At 45.5% G+C, this 21,604-nt stretch overlaps 1 long non-coding RNA gene across 3 annotated transcripts in view; it reads right to left on the reverse strand.

Moving 5' to 3' along the window:
• Nucleotides 1–802: 802 nt before the first annotated feature.
• Gm38899 overlaps nt 803–21,604 on the reverse strand; it is a 28,606-nt gene continuing 7,804 nt past the window's right edge. The window contains exons 2-5 of one of the 3 annotated variants that reach the window (XR_869437.2): nt 5,811–5,988; nt 2,703–2,814; nt 2,281–2,423; nt 803–1,035 (exon numbers count right to left, since the gene is read on the reverse strand). This is a non-coding gene — a long non-coding RNA (predicted gene, 38899). Of the gene's footprint in view, nt 1,036–1,183; nt 2,424–2,702; nt 2,815–5,810; nt 5,989–21,604 lie in introns of those variants that run through there. The other 2 variants (XR_869438.2, XR_869436.2) reach the window with 2 other exon arrangements.

The raw sequence follows: 21,604 nt of genomic DNA on the forward strand, positions 1-21,604 counted from the left end.
CACACACACAGACTCATATACATACACACACACACACAGACTCATATACATACAGATACTCATACACACATACCACACCACATAGTGTATCACATACATAATGCAATACAACACACATATATACCACAATTTACATACATACCATACATACAAACACAACACATACATAACATATGGCACATACATCAAAAACTAAAAGTATTTTATTAAGCCTACATGACTCTCCTGGGGAAGAATTCCCATGGTGGAGGTGTCCAGAGAGAATAGAGAGTCAGAGAAAACGAAGATGAACTGCTGGCCTCAGCTCTCATACCTTCACTACAGAATCCACGGAAGCTGAAGGTTACTTGCACCTCTTGAGAACAAATGGTGGCCTCCTTCCAAGTTTTGAGGTTGGCTGGTTCCAGGCCTAGGTCTGAACCTGTCCTTGCTAGCCTCAGATTTAATCTTATCCCATTGATCCCTGTTTCCTTCTCGTCAGCCTTTTGCTCACTGGTCCCTCTGTAAGGAATAGAAGTTCAGGCCAGTGAGGGCTTGGTCCACAGAAGGACACTGTTGAGAAGAGGAAACCTGAAGTAGGAAGGGAGTATCTAATGGGAGCTCTTCTAACATCAGTGGGAAGTTTACCTCAAATATAGTCACACATCCCTGGATTCTTCTTTGCCTTACATCTGATTTGGGGTGAGAATCTCTAAAAACACGAGCTTCAGGAAGCCCTTTGTCTTTGTAAGTTAATTATCATGTGTATCTTGTTATGGTATCAGAAAGCTGATTAATGATAAAATAACATCTCACTTGCCTATTTACCTATATCTTTTTATTTTTATTTTTTATTTTTATTTTATTTTTTTGTATTTGGTTGTTTATTTATTTATTTATTTGGTTTTTCGAAACAGGGTTTCTCTGTATAGACTTGGTTGTCCTGGAACTCACTCTGTAGACCAGGCTGGCCTCGAACTCAGAAATTCACCTGCCTCTGCCTCTGCCTCCCAAGTGCTGGGATTAAAGGTGTGTGCCACCACACCCAGCCTGTATCTTAAAAAAAAAAAAAAAAAAAAAAAAAAGATTAAATAAATCTAAGAATAAGAGACCAGAGGCCAAACAAAAGATATTAGAACCTTCAGTGAGTTTCTGTTCTCTGTGCCATCTGTCATAACAGAGCAGACTCTTGGTTCTAAGTATCACAGATGATCATGTGAACATCACGTATTTCTGCTAAGCTCGCCCATGATTTTGTACCATGTCCCTAACAGTCCTAGGAGATACAAACTATTGTCTTCATGTTCCATTTGCAAAAGTGAATATACAGAGAGAGCAGCACTTTCTTACAAGCACCAACACTAGCAGAGAAGTCATTTCCTGTCCCAAATCCACCCCTAGCTAAGAGTCTTTACACCGGGTCATGTAGAATAAATATCCATCAAATGATGGGTTAACAATTCCCATGGCCCTGAGTTTATAGAGGATCAGGATATGAGTGTGCCCCCAAATTATAAATGTGAAAAATCTCCCACACTCTTCCAGGAACAACCCCCCCCCCCCCAGCTTTCCTTGAGATTTTCCCTCATGGTCAAAGAGACCAACAATGCAGGCATGAGAGGCTCAAGCCCACAGCTGGCTCACCTGCCCCTCTCTTCCCTTGGCTCCCATGGAAAAGAAACCCAACCTCCCCAGCCCAGCTTTGTGCTCCTGGGAGCTTTGGTCCCAGTGGTTGATTGGATTATCTTTATTGGTCTTTCTGCCATTATTAAATCTCTGGGGACGTGAACCAGATGTCCCCATTTGACCAGCCATTGTAGTTGTGTCCAGCAATGGCCAGCTGTTTGGGGCTCTGTTCACAGACTGTCTCATTTATCTTGGATTTCTTAGTGCCAGAAGCAAGCTGCTGGAGGAGAAAGGGACGCTCCTGACCTCAGGAGGAAAGTATGAGTCAGGAATCCAGGAAATGCCACAAAGCATCGCTTTCTTCCCAGCATGCACCCTCTCTGCCCAGCTAAGCCTTCGAGGTATGCTTTGTTTTCCTTCCTTTAAGAATCTGATCCAGGCATCTCCCCTTTCAGAAAAAGATTTCCCCGATCATCTCTGAAAAATCTGTTGCATTTTAAGGTTGATCCATAGAGGGATTAGCTTCTGGGTTTTAGTTCCACATCTTTAGCGAATCGGGGTAGCACAGCTGGATGGACAGCTTAGCTTCACACATCACTGAGGAAAGCTTTGGGTCCAGGAAATTGCTAAGGACCGTTAGCAACGTTTCGTGTCTCCTCCCTCCCGGCCTGTTACCTAGTTCCAAGACTTGAGACAAAGCACCGCTCCAACTTGAGTGGAAACAGAGGAGCTCCAACAGTATCGAACTTGCGTGGAGGCGTTGGAAAGGAGTGTACACTGAGCCATCAGGCACTTGTGTCGTGGTTCTGACTGCCCATCTGTGGGTTAGATCATCTCATGATTAACAAAGACATGGAGAAATACTTGCTACCTCTATCCAGAACTGAGGTGCATCACCACCAGACTTACATAAGCAACCTGGAGGGTGGGATCAAATTCATGGTTCTAATCCAGGCTTAGATACCAACCTAGACTCAATTTCTATGGAACTTGGTCTTGTTACAGATTTTTAACAGACTGTTACATACATGAACAGAATGTCTCTCTTTTTGAAATAGTGTTTGAAATATTTTAAAACAGCCTGTAGACATTCTCACCCTTCGTGAAGAACTTCTTACGTCATTTTCCGTAGTTCTCAGCACCCCGTGAACAGGCTCTGGATCCACTGGATGATGAATGGCCCGAGTGGAACTCCAAGTAAGACTGTAGCTGTTTTGAAACATTAGTATTACTTTACCATTGTCCTATCAATCTTTCTAAAGTATCATGACAAATCTTATTTATAACGTGAAATCCAAAGACCAGGAGACTGGTAAAGGGCTCACTAAATGTCTAATTATGCTTTATACTATGATGTGGGAATTGAAGTCATTCTGTAGAAAAATGCTCAAGACTCTGGGAAGGAGCCCCAAATACAAAGTTGGGTTAAGGACATGAGGCGACATGAGGCATATATGCAAATGAGTGCACCCATCCTCTTGTATCATGGATGACTCTCACAAGTGTAAAGTCAAATGAGAGATATAGCGCACCCAGAATAATACATACCTGAAAGGTCAGAAACAACTAAAACTTACCCACAGCAATGTAAGATGTCCAATTAACACCTCCTTCTGTAGACATGTGACTATTCTGTCATTGGGAAGACACTGGGCTTCTGAACTTTGGTAAGTTCCGTTTATTGATCTAGGTACAGGTTTGTAATGAGCTGTTTTCTTCCTGGCCACAAGCCTCCAGAATAATGACTCAGACTCAAAATATATTTACAAAAGGCTAGGCCATATAGCTAGGCTCATTCCTTAACTAGCTAATAACCCATTTATATCAATCTATATTTTTCCAGGTGGTTATCTCTACTCAGATACCATGCATCTGCCTCCTCACATCTTCTCCAAAACTCTTCGTGTTCCTTGTTCTATCCCAGAATTCTTTCTGCCTACTTTATGTCCCACCTTCCATAAAACCCTGTCTTATAGGCCATAGGGTTTTATAGAAGGTGGGCACAGTTTATAGGCACAGTTGATGCATCCATATAAAAGACAAGATATTCTCTCTACATAGGTTAACTTGCTGTTATCTCTTCTCAAAATGAAACTCTTACACTTTCACTGGTTATTAATTGACAAATAATATTTGTTTATGTTTAATGGGAAGGATTTTAAGTTGATACATGTGTATGATATATAATTATTATATCAAAGTGATTAGCATCCCCATTAAAAATATCTCTATGTGGTGCAGCGTTCTAACTCGTCTCTAAGTATTCTGACAGGTATAGTTAGCGATAGACTGCAGCCCTATTGTGCAACATACACTCTGTGGTGGTTTGGATGAAAAATGTCCTCCATAGTCTCCTGTTTTTGAGTAGTTGGTCCTCAGTGGTGATGCTGTCTAAAGAGAAGGTGCAGCTTTGTAGGAGGAAATGTGTTACTAGGGATGGGTTTTTCCAATCTTTTCCACTTTACAACCTTGCTCCATTCCTGTTCTCTCTGTGTGTCTGTCCATGTATGTGTCTGTCTGTCTCTCTGTGTTTGTCTGTCTCTGTCTCTCTCCACTTCTGTCTCTCTTTGTCTCTATTTCTCTGTCCATCTCTCTGACTCTCTCTATCTCTGTCTCTCGCTATCTCCCTGTCCCTCTCTCTCCTCTCCCCACCCTGCTTCCTGTGTGGAAGAAAATGTCATCAGCCGCCCTCTTCACCCCCCCCCCAATGCTTATCACTATCCCTTCTTAGCCATGGTGTATTATAACCCTCTAGACCCTTAGATCCAAGTAAACTTTACATCCTAGGTTTCTTTTAGTCGGTGTATTTTATCGCAGCTACAAAATACAAGGAGTAGAATAGTGAGAATCAGGTCACATTTACTCCTGTCCAAATGGTTTATGATCCAAGCAAATGTTAGCTTTAAAGGAATCCAGGCCTTTGTCCTAGGATAAGAAACATCACCATAAATCATAGAGCAGAGCATAGGGAAGACTTGGCCCAAATGCAGATACCTGTGTTATGTGACCATTGGGAAGTCAAACACCGTAGGTACATCAGTGTCTCTTGCTCATAGGGTCCAGGTGTCTAAATTTGGTCCCTATTTTGTAGACTTATGCAGTTACTGAAATTACCCCTTCTTATCCACTCCCTCCCACTTTATTGTGTATCAACCTCGAGGTCTCATTAGGAAACACTCTACCTCTGAACTTCATTCTCAGCCTGTGACTTCATTGTGAGACAAGGTCTCACCATGTAGCTCAGTCTGTAGTTGAAATTGCTGTGTAGCCCAGGCTGTCCTCCAAGGCATTGTATTCCTACCTCAGTCTCTTTAGAGTGGATATTATACGTTTACCCAGTTAACAGGCTACATTTTAAACGTCCATTCATCTGTCTGTACAGTTCCTGGTTGATTGCACATCTTGGCTGGCGTGGATGGCGTCACAGTAACCGTGGACTTTCAGTTATCACTGTGATTCAGTGATCTTACTTCCTCTGGATATGTGAGACCAGTGGGATCCATAGATTATATAGGGATTTTACTTTCAATTTTTTGCGGGGCTTTCATATTTTCCCATACAGGTGTACTAAACTATGTTCCTGCTAACCGTGTTCAAAGCCCCCCACTTCCTGTACCCTCTCCAGCTTTACTTGGCATCTTACTCTGTGTTTGACTTTCATATCCCTGATGACTAGTAATGTCAAGAGTTATCCATGCGTTAGTTGGCCCTTTGAAAACTATCTATTCAGACCATTATCTCATATATTCTTATCAATTCTTAGAGATTTCAAACATGCATGCAATGTATTTTGGTATTTATTCCCATCCCTTCCCCTAATTCCTGCCAGACCCTCCCTCAATCTCTACTTCTTCCAAACTTTGTGTATCGTTGTTATTATTATTTATTATTATTATTACAACCACCTGCCAAGACTAGTTTGTTCTGCCTAAATACTCATGGTGTGGGACCATCCGCTGGAGCATAGTTGACTCATCGTGGGATCTCAGCATCAAAAATGCAGACTATTCCTCCCCTGGAAGCCATGAACTGTCAATAGCTCCTCATTTGGGGCGGAAGCTCGTGAGTTTCTCCCTGCTACATGTTGGAATTTTGACAGACAGCTTGATCTTGCAGGTCCCATACATACAGAAACCCACAGCTGCTGTGAGTTCGTAAGTGTCATCTTACCATGTCCAGAAGATGCTCTTTCCCTCTAGTCCTACCTGGCTCTTGTCAGACCTCTGACAATCTGCAGACTCATCTTCCATGATGGTCCCTGGGCCTCAGGGTGAAGGAGTGTAGTATAGATATCTCATTTGTGGCTGAGCAAACAAAAGACTGACAAGTTGTGAGTTTCTGCATTAACTGCCATCTCCAATGAGGTCCAGGAGCTCTTTTAATCTGTAGGAGTAGATACATGAATTTAGAGGAAAAATTCGCACTAACTCCATTTACCAAAATAATCATAGTAGACTCATTCCTAGGTCCCATGAACTCCCCAGCTGTGGGATCTTAGCCAGATGTTTAGTATCAGGTGTATATTTCCCCTGTAGATCAGGCCTTAAATTGAATCAGAAAGCAGTTGGTTATCTTCATGGCATTCGTATCACTATTATGACCTCAGGTGATTCTTAGCAGCTGGTTGTTACTGTAGTTCAGAGTTTATAGCTGGGTATGTAGAACGCATCCTTCTCAAGTTGTTGTTCAAGGGTCTCTAGGAAATCCAGGACTACATAGGATACTGCCATGGCTACTAGTTGCTCACCAGAACTTGAGGGTAAGACCCTATTACTGAAAGCACCACATGCTTGGATCACAGCCCATGGAGAAATTATGTTGGTACTTACCAGGTCTATTAGTCAGGGTTCTCTAGAAAAAGAGAACTTATAGAACCAATATATAAAGATGATAGATTAGATAGATTATAGGTAGATAGATGGATAGATAGATAGATAGATAGATAGATAGATAGATAGATTATATAGAGAGAAATAGATATTCATATACTATACATATACATATACATATACATATACATATACATATACATATACATATACATATATTATTAGAATGGCTTGCAGGCTATGGTCCAGCTAGCTAGTCCAACAATGGTTTTCTACCAACAAATGGTCCAAGAGTTTAGTTGTTGTTTAGTCCATGAGACTGGACGTCTCAATTGGTCTTCATTATATGACAGAATCCCAACAAAGTAGGCTCGAGTGCTAGTGAAGAAGTGGATTTGCCGGGGAGCATGAAAGCAAGCAGACAAAGAGCGAGCTTCTGTATTCTGTCCTTTGTATAGGCTGCCAGCAGAAGGGGTGGCCCAAATTAAAGGCACATCTTCCCACCTCAAAAGACCTAAATTAAAAACAAAGGGGTTTTTCCACTTTGAATGATTTAATTAAGGGAAAAAAAACCCTCACGGTGTACCCGGTCACTTAAGTTTTAGTTAATTCCAGATGTAGTCAGGTTGAAAACCAATAGCCATTGCACTAGGTAAGATTCCCCACTGCATAGTATTGAGGTATTGTTCATACAGCTGGGGTGGGGGGGATGAACCATTTATTTGTGCTTTTCTGTTGAGTTGTTTCCTCCTTAAGTACTCTAACAGTAATTGCTCCTCAGGGGGATAGTTTTCAAAACTCACCCCTCATTCTATGAGCTGTGTGTTTCCATCTTCTACTCTGGGTGCTGTATGTTGGCTGTTCGTTGTTCTCTGTCCTCTGCCAATGTGTCTCCCTGTGGTGTGGTCCCAGTTGTCTAGTTGTGGGTTTTTAAACCTGTGCTTTGGGGGGAAGGGTTATTAATTTTTTTCTCTGTCATAATGTCTTCAAGTTTTCTATAGTTTTACACCAATTTAGGAAGGTTTTATGGTATTCATGGATCTATCCATTTTGCTGGGTTTCCTAATTTGTTGGAATATATTTGTTTAAAATACTCTCTGATTCTTCATGTGCTGTGGCGTTGGTTGTGATGTCTCCCCTTTTCTCTCTGTTCTTGTTCATTTGACCCCCTTCTCTTTTGTCCTGCTAAAGCTGGGTAAGGTCTTACTTTACTCTCTTTTTAAAAGCCTGACTCTACACTTCCTCACTCTACACTTCCTCGATCTTCTGTATGTTTTTAGTCTATTTGATCTGGGCTCTGGTCTGCATTACTTTCTTCTGACTAAGTTGAGTCTCTGTTGGTTCTTGCTTCTCTAGCTCTCTGAGTTCCACTGCCATATCACACATGTAGAGTGTTCTCTCTTTTTGTCGTGAGTATTACTATAAACTCTGTTTATTGATATCATTCAGAGGCTTTCTTATACTGATTTTTAAAAATCTTTGTCAACTAAGATTTTTAAAATGCCCTATTTTTAGCTTCCCCCATCTAATCTAGTTTTCAGGCTTTTAATTTTTTTATTTGAATCTTAGTGTTCCTCAATCCCAAAGTTTTGTTTGCTTATTTTTACTAGTAATACCTCATTGTTAAAAATCTTGTTCATGGCTAATATCTTGTTCATATAACAAACCATTTTCTTATTTTCTTTAAACTATCTCCCATATTCCTCTGTTTCTCTGTGAATGCCTTTACAATCATTCTTACTGAGTTTGGAGATTTTTACCTATTTATTTGAGTTGAGGAGAGAACAAGGCGTCTGCCCTAGAATGCCTGTGGAGGTTGTGTGGGTCAGTTCTCTTCTTTTACCTTTATATGGGCTCTGGGGATTAAACTTGGATCACCAAGCTTGGCAGCCAGCACTTTTACCTGCTAACTCATTATACTAGAACTAATTGTGTGTGTGTGTGTGTGTGTGTGTGTGTGTGTGTGTGTGTGTGTGTGTGTGTGTTTACACATGGACACTCCACAGCATGCTTGTAGAAGTAAGAGGAGAACTTTTAGGAGTCAGGAAGTCAGTTCTTCAACTATGTGGCTTCTAGGAATAGGTTTTTAAGTCTTGGCAGCAAGTGCCTTTCCCCACTGAGCAATCTTGCTGGCTCATTCTTTTGAATTATTAATTGAGCATTTTGTGTTGAGAGTTTTCTTTGGAGCCCACTGCTAAGGCATCCCTGTGATCTCACTGAGGCTCCTGTCACTTGCCTTTTCAGGTGTTTATGGAGAACAACCTCCAGAAAGTGGGAACAGCAACTCTACAGTGAGGGTGCTGGCTGGCACCTGGTAACCAAATGGTAAGTTACGTGGCGTGTGTGCCGCCTCCAGTGTGACATTCTGAGCTGCCATGTGCCCTCTGTGGTCTTGCTCCCATTAACCTATGACCTCAACTTAATCGTGAGCAAACCTACGATGGATCAAATAGAGGGGCACCCTACAAATACTTGACTGGTGCTCCTTAAAATTGCCAGGGTCATGGGAAACCAGAGGGGGATGGAGGAGACAACAGAGATATGATAATTAAATATAATTTAGGTCTGGCATTTGACCTTGGTACCGGAAAGGGCCCTCACTAGAACCATGGGATCTGATTTCAGTCTGTGGGGTTAGTTAAGAACAGCGCAGACTTTCCCACTGCTTGGATTTACTGGAGAAAGTGCCAGCCCTATCAATCATATTTGAAACTTTTCTGTAAGCAAAATTTTCTGTAAAATAATTAAATTAAAATTTAAAAATATAGGTCTGTATATTGTATGACCCGTGTTATTTAAATACACTTACAAGTGCTCTTGCGTGCACACACAAACACACACATCAAAAGGAAACACAACAGTACATTGAACACACTGTGGGTTAGTACATGCCATTGTCCCTATGAATAGTAGGGTTGCCTGGGACATGCTCCTGCTCATAAAAGCAGGTCAGTTGAGAGCTAGCTCAGTGGGCAGAGTACTGGGCACACAACCATGAGAAACTGTGTTGATTCCAAAACCAATGTAAAAACCTGGTGTAGAGACACAGCTTCTAATCCTATCCCTGAGGAAATAGAAAGGGGAAGATCCTTCCATGGGGCTTCCTGGCCACCCAGGCTGGCCAAGACATACACTCCAGGTTCAGTGAGAAATGCTATCTCAAAAAGTAAGTTGTGGCCAACGATATGGTTTTCTGTCAATCCCTAAAACCCACAAGGTTAAAGGAGAGAGCTTACAGCCAAATGTTTATCTCTGGCCTCTATACATACACATGCTGTGGTGGGCATGTACTCTCTCTCTCTCTCTCTCTCTCTCTCTCTCTCTCTCTCTCTCTCTCTCTCTCTCTCTCTCCACACACACACACATACACACACACACACACACACACACACACACACACACACACGAGTTGGGGCAATGTCTCAGAGTTTCTAATGCTGTGATGAAATGCCACGACCAAAAAACAAGTTAGAGAGGAGAGAGTTCATTCCACTCCCAGTTCCAGTTCACTGAGGACAGGCACTCAAGCAGGACAGGAACCCGGGAACAGGAGCTGAGGCAGAGGCCATGGAAGAGTGCTGCTTATTGGCTTTTTCCGCATGGCTTGCTCAGCATGCTCTCGTGTAGAACTCAGGACCACCAGCCCAGGGATGGCACTACCCACAATGAGCTGGGCCCTCCCCCACTGATCACTAATTAAGAAAATGCCTTACAACCAGATCTTTTGGAGGTATTTTCTCAATTGAGGCTCCCTCCTCTCTGATGACTCTAGTTTGTGTCAAGTTGACATAAAACCATCCAGCACAGGCACTGAACGTGGCACTGTCACCACTGCTGTCTAACACAAGACAATCAGGTAGGTTGTCCTTGGGTTTACCACTGATGTCTAAAACAAGAATCTACCAGGCAGGTTGTCCTTGGGTTTACCACTGATGTCTAAAACAAGAATCTACCAGGCAGGTTGTCCTTGGGTTTGGGGGTAGTTGAGTTCTCTGATTAGGGGAGACCAGATTCCCCAGCCAGCACCAGCATACAACAGGCTTAGAATGTGTTAGGGCCAGCCTGGAATGCCATGTGAGATTTTGCAATACATCATTCCTCTACTCCTGGCCAGGGGGATTGTAGCGTCAGTTAAATCACAGAGAGGGCTAGTGGGAGAGACGCCAGAGGCCGTGTGGGAGCTATCAGCCAGAGAAGTATCAGTCAGGACTGACTTCCATGATACTAGGTTCCTTCTTTTCTGGGAGGCCAGTTAGCAATACCTGCCTGTCATTTACCATCTAGACACCATTCCCCCTTCTCTTTCCCTTCCCCACTCCCCCTTCCCAGGAATCATTCTGAATTGTTTCAGGCATAGGGCCCAGTGGTTAGACATGCACAACACAGCAGACGACATGAGAATGTGAGGTTAGAAGTCCAGTGTCTGTGGCTGCAGGGGAAAGAAATGAGTGTGATGGCCCCTGTTAGCATGCTTCCTCCTGCATGGAATACGTGCCTTTGCAGGAATGCCCCCTGTGGGGCATCTAAGGGCTCCTGCAATGATGTCCAGATGGGAAGAGCCCCAGGACAGACACTGGGTCTGCTCTGCCCTGTCACTTGCTGCATGGCAGGCTCCTCTGATGGAGGTCAGCACCCAGGAGGGACTCTCCTGAGCACTTGGGACAGGCTGGAGGGACAGGAAGCATCCCTTACTTGTGACCCCTGAGTCCCTGGAGCCTCTAACATCCATTGTAAAGGCATCAAGGCCCCTGGGTAGACACCCACCGCTGTGTATAATAAGCATCTGGATTTCTCTGCTGCCTGATGGACAGGACGGTAGAGGTGTAGGGGAACATCCAGACTGCTGTGCCTGGTCCCCAGCTGACTCGTTAGGAGCAAGAGGTAGCTGAATACATTAACAAAGAGCTCTGGCCAACGCCCTGGCTAGTTCCCCAACATGGGCAAAACTCTGGGCTGGTGTCCTTGATTTAAGCTGGTGTAGGATCCCGTTCTTCCCTGGTCCACAGGTTGGTCAGAGGCATAGATATTGTGTCCACACCATTCCCTCAGTACAGCACACGGTGAGTCTTCTTGAACACAAATCATCCCATGTTAAACCGGGAAAACTGAATTTTCTGTGTGTCTCGAGGCCTTGAGGAAGCCACGGTGAACAACTTCATTGGCATGCCAGCATTGCCATGTGCATGGGCATGGACACAGCCTGCAGACATGCGGCTCTGGAGGAAAGACTTCAGCCTTTCCAGCCCTCCCGCTAGCCTCTCTCAGTAGCCACAACTAAAAATATAGCCCATGAAAAGGAGTCTCTTTCCAGAATAAGGATGTGAAGGCAAATGTCACTGCATTCACAGCAGCAGACCTCTAATTCCCAATATAGCAATGGGAAGAGGCCAACTCCACCACTGCACCCCACATGCAGAGCCTCAGAGCCTGAAACAAGGACTCGGCAGGAAAAGCGAGAGATCAGGTTAGGTGTCCATGGCAACCGAGAAGCCAGACAGAGACGGAGCTCAGCAAGGAAGGGGCTTGAGGGTGTGTACTTCAGACCTTGTGTTTGTCAAAAAGAAGTTCTCCTGTCAACCCTGCCTGAAGAAACTCTGTGTGTGGCTTTGCCTCCCCCCACCCCCCACCACCCCATCTTTACTGAGAAAAAGATTGACAAGTACAAATATTGTTCTGGGATCTTGTGTATGCCTTTAAGGTGGCACTCAAGTATGTATGCCTTTAAGGGAAGCTCTGAGGTGTGTATGCCTTTAAGGGCAGCACTCCGAGAGGGAGAGATGTGGGTCTCTGAGTTTCATGGACTGTACTTTTAATATTTTGGTTTTCTCCTTACAGCCATGAGAGAACTTCTCTCAGCTATACTCAGGCTTTCTGCCTACCTGCGCATTCATGCTCAGAGGTAGTGTGTCCATCTGCTCCACAGAGGAAACCACTTAGACGGGAGTCTATGCCATAGACTCTTCCCCAGACCTCAATGGCATTAAACCACGACCTTTTGAGCGAAGCATCTTGTGAGTGAATTGATTCGTTCATTAAGCATCTTGACCTCAGACTGCATGACAGATGCTATGCCAGGGATCCTGCACTCAAATGGAGGTCTGGGGCTTGCCCCTTGGTTGCTAATTGCACAAACTAAGATCACTGGGAAGGCATCCTCTGTAGAGATGATCTTGCTGCCACCTAGAGGCAGGAATGATGCAGAGCGCCTCTGGAAGAGGTTGCATGCTTCAGGGTTCCTCACACTGTAGTGATGCCCAACCATAAAATTATTTTTGTTGCCACTTAATAACTGAAATTTTGCTACTGCTATGAATCATAATGTAAATATATGATATTTCTGATGGTCTTAGGCAACTCCTATAAAGGGATTGTTTACGACTGAGAGTGGTCGCGATCCACTGGTTGGAAACCATTGGTCTAGCAGCTGAAGAAAGTCTTCAGAAAGGACTAAGTCCAGAGGTTTGGGTCCTGGGAGCAGCAGGCTGGCTCTGAGCCTCAGGTGTGGGGTACTCAGACCTGCAGATAGCTGTGGCGATACTGTGGCTTGGGGGGTAGGTGGTGGGGTGCTACTTATAGAACCAATACTAAGTAGACTGGTAGGGTCACCACCCTGCAGCTGCAGGGGAGATGGGGGCTTCCTTCCCAGATAATTCGTGGCAAAATCAGCAGAAACCTAATGGAAATGGAACCTACGTGATCAGCACCAAGACACAGACAAGAAGAAGGAGGGGGTGGGCTGGGGCTGAAGCTGGGGGAGAGAAGGGGGATTTCCAGGAGGTGAGAGATAGATGAAGCTAAACAGACAGAAGGGAGGCAGGGGGTGGCAACACAGGATGCGTGAATGGAGACTGGTGTTCCTCTGTGTCTGGAATTCAGCCTAGGCACATAAGAAGACCTCAGGCAGTAGAGAAGGGCAGGAGCTAGGGAGGGGGCCAACTGATCTGTCAATGTTGTCAAGACTCTGGGACAAGAGGGAGTAGTTATCCTAGCCGAACTAGGGACAGTTTGGTTTGGGTTTAAAATCACAGCATCTCTGAGGCTAGATCTTTGTCTTCAGCCTGGCTTTTTATTTTTTTAACAGAAAGGGAGGCTCTGCAGACCTGGAGACTGCTGTCACTGTCATTTCTGTAACCGCAGTAAGAGATGGAAAGAGCTGAACCGTATAAAGGAAGGGAGGCTGGAGACAAAGGAAGCCAGAGAAAAGCCACTGTGACATAGAAAAGCTCAGATAGAAGGCAGAAAGGAGTCTGTATTCTAGTCCTGGCTGTCAGCTCTAGCCCTCGAAACAGCTCTTGGGTCCACATGCTGAGGGAAGGAGTCTTTAGGGCCTGCCAGAGATATTCCGTCTCCCTACCATGTTAGTCAGCTTTCCACCACTTTAACAAACTACCCGACAGAATCAACTTACAAAGAGAGAAGGGTTGCTTGGGCTCCCTCTTTTAAAATCTTTGGTCTGGCTGATTTGCAGATGTGGTGGAGCAAAACCCCTACGGCATGGCCAGGAAGTGAAGATAAAATAGCGATTGGCCTGGAGTAGTACTATATACTTCCAGGGCATGCCGCCGACTGTAAGAGCTTCCATAAAGCCCTATCTCTTGAAGACTCCACCACCTCTCAGTGGTGGCACCTTGAGACAATGCCTTACCTTCTAACCAACTGGGAAAGTAAGGCTGAGGCACTGTTCAACTCGCTCAGTTAGCAACATACTTTGAAAATAAATATAAAGAAAGGGTAATTGTGAACTTTTGGTCATTGTCTCAGTTTTGGGCCATTGCTGTGGGTAACAGGATCCTAAGGGCAGCTCTGTGGCACCATGAACTTGTGATTAAAAATGAGTAAGTTCAGGCTTGGCACACACAGAGCACAGCAGTGACCATGCACAGAGCAGTGATCACTCACGGGTCAGAGCAGCAACCACGCACGGGGCGGAGCAGCGACCACACACAAGGCACAGCAGCGACCAGGCGTTGGAAAGGGTAAGCGAATGATCAACACTGAACATATCTCCTCTGTATCAGTTTTCTATGACCTGGATATCCTGAGTTCGCCCACCACAGCATATTTGTCCGTTTTTAACTCTGACCCACCAGCTATCAGATGCTTAGACTCCTATGCTGAGCCCACTGCCACATTGTGTCACAGGCTGCTAAGCCCAGCTCTTAGTGACAAAGCAAGAGGAACTCTGGGGTCAACATCATCTACACAGCAAGTTCCAAACTGCCAGAGATAGACAGAGAAGAGAAAATCTGTCTCAAAAATGTTTTAATCCAAAACAATACATGATAAACTTTCTTCTTCCTGAAAGACAGCTTGGTGGGAGAAATGGCTGCAGAACCGCATTCTCCCAGCAGGTGGCACCCGAGGAACGTGTTTGGGATTCAGCCCGCCTGTCAGCCCAGTGGGCCTTTCTATGGCTTCTGTGTGGGACACACAGGTCTACCCTGACAGGCCTCGGACATAGGGCCTGAACACCACATACCTCGTCATGAATGGACCCAAGACATAAAAAACAGTACAGCTTTGATACTCGCTTGCCAGAGAGAGCTCTAAGTTGTGAGGCTTCGGATGCCACAGCCTCTTCTTAGCAGGCTCCCAGCCCAAAGCCTGTTTGGGACAGGAAATAGGGCGGCCAGTCTCTCCAGAATGCTGTCCTTGCAGCCAAGCTCCAACATAGTTCAAGTTCTTTATCAATGCGTATTAACTGTGCAGAAGGGTCCATGCATGTTTGAGAAGTACTTGGCCACAATTACCCCCTCTGTTATTACAGATTATACACCCCCTCGCCCTCTTCATTTTCTTTTCTGTATCACTGGCAGTCTCCAGTTTCGTATCTTCTTCACCCTTCCCAGCTTCCGAAAAAGAAGTAAAGCAAGAAACACTTGTCTCCCCAGTCTCTTTTCACTCAACATGATAATCTACAGTTCTATTCATTTTATTGAACATCTTGTTCATCTTTACAGTTAAAGAAAACTCTACTGTTCGGCCATGCCCAGCCTATGGCCCAAGAGAGATATCTATGCAGCCCAATTTAAACTCACAGAACTACCTAAAATGTTATGAGATCATTTGGGTAATTTTTTAATTCACATAACTCATTTTCATGAAATTTTGTATAGACTACAGTGTATGTGTGTGTATCTATGTGAAGGTGTGTGCATGTGGGTGTAGTACCCACAGAAGCCAGAAGAGGGCATTGGATCCCCTGGAGCTGAAGTTACAAGCTGCTGTGAATCAGCTCCTGTGGGTGCTCAGTGGCGACACTGAGACTCCCTGCAGTTATCTTGCCCTGGTCTCACTGTAAAGAGGGGGCGTGGTTAAGATTTCACTCAAGCTTCATCTCACCTCCTGCCCTATAGAGGCTCCAGGTGTGAGGTCGGTGTGGATGTGGTGGGGGCGGGGCTGGCCATTAAGAGAAGATAGGAGGAGACCGGCAGTTGACTGAAGAATGCCTGGTGTTCTAATGTTCTGATACCCGGTTGGTAAACCTATTAGCAGCCCGGGAAGTCACCAGGAGAAGCTTTGAAAATGAAAGGAGATGTAGATTCCCGGAAGGGAGACGAGTCTGTGCCAGAACAGCACTGTGTGCAGAAAGGAGGGGAGGGTAGCGTGCGCAAGAGGGTAATGGGAGCTTGGGACTGTCGGCAACAACATAGGCGAGCTGGGTACCACACCACGCAGGGCTGGGCTTTCGACAAGGGGTGTAAGGAAGAGGTTTGTGTCAGTGTGTCTGGGAGGCTTGGAGAGAAGTCCTTCTGTCAAAGACGAAGGAGTCCAGCCCCACTAGCCACGTGATCCAGAGTGCTCTCCGCACACTCAACAGTGGACCTGAGAAAGTCCTCCGCACCCGAGGCAAAGAGAAAGGGCAGAGACGGCTGCTTCTGTTTACAGGAGTCAGGAAGGGATCAGAGACTTGAGGACTGCCCAGCAGAGGCAGCTAGCTGCAAGTCACACACACACAGATTCACAGAACCGTGGACAGGAGGTCTGATAGTACAAATGGGCAGAATACAAGAAAACCTTCACAAAGCCAGAGCGACTGGAGGTGGGGTTCTGGTGTGATGAGTTCTGGGGTCATTTCAGAAGTTGCTGCTGCTTTGCGGTTTTGTTTGTTTGTTTGTTTGTTTGTTTGTTTGTTTGTTTTTTGGATTAGTTGCCCTATCCTGACAGCCCAGAACTGGGGTTCTCAGCTCTCATTTGACCTCATGGCAGATGAACGCTCTCTAGGGAATTCCCTTTGCAGAGAATGGAGGTTAGGTGTGCTGGCTTGTCTTTCGTCTTTCATTTTCTCTAGGCTATTCCTTAACTTACAGAAATTGAGAACTCTGTCATATGGCCATGGTGTTTTGAATAAGAATGCCCCTCCCCCAAAGCTCATAGAGGTGTGACCTTGTTAGAGGAAGTGTGTGACTGGGGGATGGCCTTTAAGGTTTCAGAAGCCTATGCCAGGCCCAGTCTCTCTCTCTCTCTGTCTCTCTCTCTCTGTCTCTCTCTCTCTCTCTGTCTCTCTCTCTCTGTCTCTCTCTCTCTCTCTCTCTCTCTCTCTCTCTCTCTCTCTCGTCCTGTGAAGCAGGATGTAGCTCTCAGCACCATGCGTGCTGCTGTGCTCCTTGCCTTGAGGATAATGAACTAAATGTCTGAAACTGTAAGCCAGGCCCGATTAAATGCTTTCTCTCATGAGTTGCCTTAGTCATGGCAATGTTTCACCACAGCAATAGCAACTCTAACTAAGACAAGGCCTTCGAATAAGCAAGAAGGCCAGTTATTGGACACGGGAGGCTCAGACAAAAGGCAAGTACAGGGGCCACATTCTTTTCTGATACCTTCCCTGTTCTCCAGACATGGAAGCCTGACTGACTTCCCCTCCAGATTGACTTCCAGGATGACACTGGAATAAACCTGGAACAAATGATGTCAGCCTCCCAGTTGGCCTTTGCAGGCCCCCGACTTCCTCTGTTTACTCCCATGATGCCTCTCTGGGGAGGGATGCCTTCTCTGGCTCCTTCTCCCATCAGCTGTCACACGGCTGCTTATCTCTGCTGACCTTCTCCTAATGAAGACGATGGATTAGCCAGGACTAGGAGTCAAAACATTGTTCCGTCCTGATCTTACTGACCATGACGTAATTATCTCTGACCCGTCAGGCATGTCAGATGGCTTTTATTATTGTACAAATAACTGAGCGCCCACAGACTTTAAAATGTGCTATTTTACAGGAAGTCATGGATGAAGAAAGCCCTCTGTGCTCCAGAGGTGGCACCCCACTGGCTCAGGAGGGTTTTATTCACTGTGCTGGCCAGTAGAGCAAAAGACAAAATATTTGTGCTTCTATTCTTAATTTAGTGAATTATAACAGATCGTGTGCCTACTCTATGTCGCAGCTGAAGAATGAACTAGATTCTGACACGTCATACCTCCTTCTCGTCAGGCTCCTGTCTTTCACCAGTTACTCTGCTTTATGCTTCCCCTACTCATCTTTGTGACGCTGGAAAACACACTTAAATTATTTAAAGTAGAACTCCTGTATTAGGACAGACGTTAAACGTTTAGATTAGGAAAATACGTAATAAAAAATATTTTAAAAAAAGGAGAAAAGAAACTAATTTCAGAGGGAAAAAAAGAGATTTTTTTAACTTAATCTGGGAACAGTATGTGTGTAAGCCTCTCTAGGAAGTGAGAACTCCGATGTGTTGACCCTTTCCTCTGGTTCTCAAAAATCCCAATTTCATGTGCTAGTTCTCCACTGCCACACAACAACCACATCCCATGCAGCCTAAAAGGGAATTTAGTATCAATAAGGCTCGGGGCGTCCATTTTCTGTAAGTGGCCAAACACATTAAAAATCTCTCTGAGAAGGAAAATACCTCCAGATAGTCTCATCCCTTGCTTTGATTTCTTCAACGCTTCTGATTTTCAGTTCTTTTGTCATTGACACGGCTTCTGGATTTACCTTCTAACACAACAGATGACGGAAACCGGAGTAATTGAGATTTGTGACTGCAGATGAGAAAGGAGCTGTTTCTACTCCAAGAAAGTCACCAATCAGCTAGTCACCTCTGGTTCACTCCGGGGAGCCCCGTAGGAAACAGCAAACACAGACAGACCCACACCAGACCCAGCTCACCTGGGGCATGCAGCACTGGGAAGAGAGAATGAGTGAGGTGAGACACCAAAACCTCAGGCTGAAAGGCGCCCCCCAGTGGCTTGACCTCAGGCTGAAGCCCCTTAGAAATGGCGCCCCCCAGTGGCTTGGCCCTCCCCTCCCCCTTGAGCTGGGTGCAGAGCGAAGACAAGATGCCTGGGATCTCTAGCTCTGAGCTCAGCATCAGCGTAGCTCTAGGGAAGAGTCTCGAATAATGAAGCAGCCTCTGCTTATAACCAATAAATAGCTTCCTCATCTAAAATGGAACTACGGAACTACACCTCCAGGGGCTTAGTTACGGGATAGCGTGGGCTAAGCTAATGCAAGCATCTACCATAACATAGGGAAATGCTCACTAAATAATACAAGGCTTAGAACTCAAATGTGCATTTATACTCCCAGGAAAGAAGGGGGGTAAATCCATGGAAGTCATAGGTAAGGATGTAATTGAAAGCTAGCCCTATTGTCTGGTGGCATCTCTGACATAGGCAGAAAACGGAATATGCAGCCTCTACACAGTAGCCTGTATTAAACCAGGATCTTCTATACAAAGAAATATAAAATCTGTGAGATGTAAAACCATGCCAGGAAGTTTGGTAAGGTAGAGCAGGTGGAGACCTGGTGACTCAGTGGGCACACACCTAAGGCTTAGGCGACTCCCTGCTCCCTGTCAGACTCCTGCCTTGGAACATATGACATGCTTCTCTCATAGAAAAACATGTCCTATGGTCACATAGGCTGAAGACAGAGTTCTCCATGTTAATGAGGTACCTAGAGAGCTTACCCAATAAGATTCCCTTCCCAGACGTTCCTCCCTGAAAAAAAAAAAAATTAATCTAAGACCCACCCTGAGAAGTTGGGTACGGTTTTATGCATCCGTTTTCTGCCATGACGATAAACTGTTTAGAACCATGAACTGTCCTTTCATCAAGATCCACCATGAGGAGCCATGAAGACCTTTGCCTACAGAGCTGCAGCCTAATCTCCTGTAGCCTGTAGCCTCCCTGCACTCCCAGACACAACCATCAACCCTGCCTCCACCAAGCTAAGGACAAACATCCCCAATAGGAAAAGCTGGAGCTCCCTTTGTCCCCAAGCTAGACACTGTCCCCAGCCATGGGGCCCCCAACTCCATTCTCTGCTCTTCCCAGTGGTGCCTGGATGTCCAAGAGTCCGAGGACCCCTGGGGCTCCAGCCTTGTCATAGGCCCAGGGACATCTGATCCCAGCTCCAGCTTCCCCCCCCCCCCCCCAGTCCTGTCTCAGCACTTCCCTACAGCCCGGCACCCACCCCAGTGTAGGATAAACACAGACATGCTCCCTGCGTTCTACCTCCCCATGTGACTACACCCTGCAGCGGGGTGGACTCGAGCCTACAAAAATCCCTACAAACCATCCAGGCAGGAGTGAAGACACCTGAAGAAAGCCATTGTGCCTTCCCCGTGCTTCTCGGTTGCTTGAAACCATGGTCCCCATGAAATCAGAATTTCTCTAGGAGTCTCAATGTGGGAGAAGTAAAAGTTTTAATCCTAGTGTCAGCCAGAGAGGAAACCTTGTCCCTCAGAACCAAGTGTCATACTTTCTCACAACCTGCCAGACTGGTCACCTTGTAGGAGAGACTGGAGCTGAGACCAGTGGATCAGTGATGGTTAGGCCCATGTCTTCAGAACAACCTAGTTAGGAAAACCTCTCACCCTCTATTAAAATGTAAACTTCACGTAAGGATCCTAATACATGGACTTGAGGGTTTGCTTGACCTCTCTCATTGGTTGTTGTTGTTGTTGTTGTTGTTTTCCCAGTATGGCTACATTGAATAAGTCTCCTTTCTCAGCTTAGTGTGTATTTAATTGGACTTTTGAGGATTGATGGCCAAGTCTAGAATAGACACCAAACCTTAACAACACTGGTCAGGTAATCTCACTTACAAAGGACAATAGTCTCAGTTGGAATGGTAGTAGAAGTAGTAGTAGTAGAAGTAGCATGTCTCTCCAGCACAGTGACCTGGCATGGCAGTTTTCTCTGCTTGAGGTGCTGGGTGAGAAAAGGCTATGTTGGAACAAGAGTTTGGTGTCTAAAAATACCCAAAAGCAAGTGATGAAGGAAGGCAGAAATACAGACTTGGTTCTGGGCTCCAGGAGTCAGTGCTGATCCGTAACGATTTCCATTTAAATGGTTCTGGTAAGGGCCAGCTCACAGGGCAACACTTCCATCCCCCTGCTTATGCAGTGAGTGGAAATCAGAGTGGAAATGTGAGGTCCCTGGTGGAACAGCAGGGTACCTGGAGAGGTGTCTCATCATCAGAGCAAAGCTGACCCCAAACCATGACAGGAGGAAGGTCAGAAAGCAGAGGTGACCACGCCTTCTCAGCAGCACCCTCCCCACTTGACAGATGAGTGCGCTGGGCCCCTGGCAACAGTACCTGACCATGTGAAATTTAGTGATGAGCTAGAAGAACTTAGCTTTCTGGAGACACAGGCTGACCCCTGAAATGTGAAATTGAAACCCAGGCACCAGGAAGGACAGGAGGACAGGAGGAAGGACAATACACTAAGATCAAAAGGGTTGCACACCCATTTGCACAGGTTCAGACCCACTCAGCCTCAACATGAATGCCAAGGCCCTGCAGGGAAAGGATTCCAGGTTAGCTGAAGGTTCCTCTCCTACGGATCAACTCACTGGTTTGCTTGACTTCCCTCGACATCTGTTCAGCTCTTGGGATGTAGAAATCATCAGTTTTCCATCAATGACAAAATACCCAAATCAAGGAACTTCTAAAGACAAAAGGTTGATTGTGGCTCAGGATGTGAGAGGTTCCAGTGACTCAGGATCAGTGGCCCCTGTTGCTTTGGACATGGGACATCGCGGTGCATATGGATGGAGAGGCCACACCAGACAAAAAGCCAGGAAGCAAAGGAATGAGCTATGATCTAAACTTCCCCTTGGAGGGCAGAGCTCAGTGCTGTAACTTCGTCTCATAAGCTCCACGCCTAAAGGCTCCTAGCCTTCAATATAGGGACCTTTGGGAGACATCT

Source organism: Mus musculus, chromosome 6 (assembly GCF_000001635.26).
Source record: "Mus musculus strain C57BL/6J chromosome 6, GRCm38.p6 C57BL/6J".
Lineage (NCBI taxonomy): Eukaryota > Metazoa > Chordata > Mammalia > Rodentia > Muridae > Mus > Mus musculus.